The sequence below is a fragment of the Suricata suricatta genome, chromosome 14 (assembly GCF_006229205.1).
Source record: "Suricata suricatta isolate VVHF042 chromosome 14, meerkat_22Aug2017_6uvM2_HiC, whole genome shotgun sequence".
Lineage (NCBI taxonomy): Eukaryota > Metazoa > Chordata > Mammalia > Carnivora > Herpestidae > Suricata > Suricata suricatta.
Window position 1 is genome coordinate 12,367,961 of NC_043713.1, and position 1,006 is coordinate 12,368,966.

The window sequence follows — 1,006 nt, forward strand, 5'->3', positions numbered from 1 at the left end:
AAAAAAGAGTGAAATCTTGCCATTTGCAACAACGTGGATGGAGCTCCAGTGTATTATGCTGAGCAAAATCAGTCAGAGAAATACAAATACTGTATGACTTCACTCATATGCGGAATTTAAGAAACAAGGCAGCTGAACATATGGGAGGGGGGGAAAGAGAGAGGGAAACAAACCATAAGAGACCCTTAATGACTTAGAGAACAAACTGAGGGTTAATGGAGCCAGGTGAGTGGGGGATGGGCCAGACAGGTGATGGATATTCAGGAGGGCACTTGTGATGAGCACTGGCTGTTGTCTGGAAGTGATGAATCACTAAAGTCCACTCCTGAAACCAAAATTGCACTGGATGTTAACTAACCGGATTTAAATAAACATTGGGGTGGAGAGGAAGCTGAATAAAATTTAGCCAAAGTAACTGGAAAATATGGTTACATCATATAACACCAGTGGAAAGGAACAAAAGGAGAAGCTTCCCCCAGAAAGGCCCAGAGCAAGAAGAGGGATGACACTCTCAGGAAGAGAATCAAAGGAACATGGGGCATGAAAGCAAAACCGAGAGCTGGCTGAGCAGCAGTGTTATTGCTGCCAGAGGACCTCCTCCCAGCTGCCCTTTCCTGGTGCGCTGGGTAACTTACAGCCACTCGGCAGGACGACCACAGGCCAGGACATAATATCAAGTAGTATTAAGGCAGGAAAACCATGTAGCTTATCACCCAAACCAGGGTACATTGGAGCGTGAAATGGGCAGCTGCTGTTACACAGGACACCAGAGGTGAGCCAGGACTGGGCCTGCCATACCAGGATTGTAGTCTCCCCACTAATCCAGGCACTCCAAGGACAGCATGGGGAGAAGGAGCTAGATTCCTCAATGCAGAAGTTTGAGGGGAGATTTCCCCCAAGAGGGGTCTCTATTAAGTCTTCATTTCTGCCATTCCATCCTGCTCCTGAAAAAAAGTGACAGATTTAGAAGTCAAGGGGAAAAGCTGTACTTCTCGGTAAGCACCCA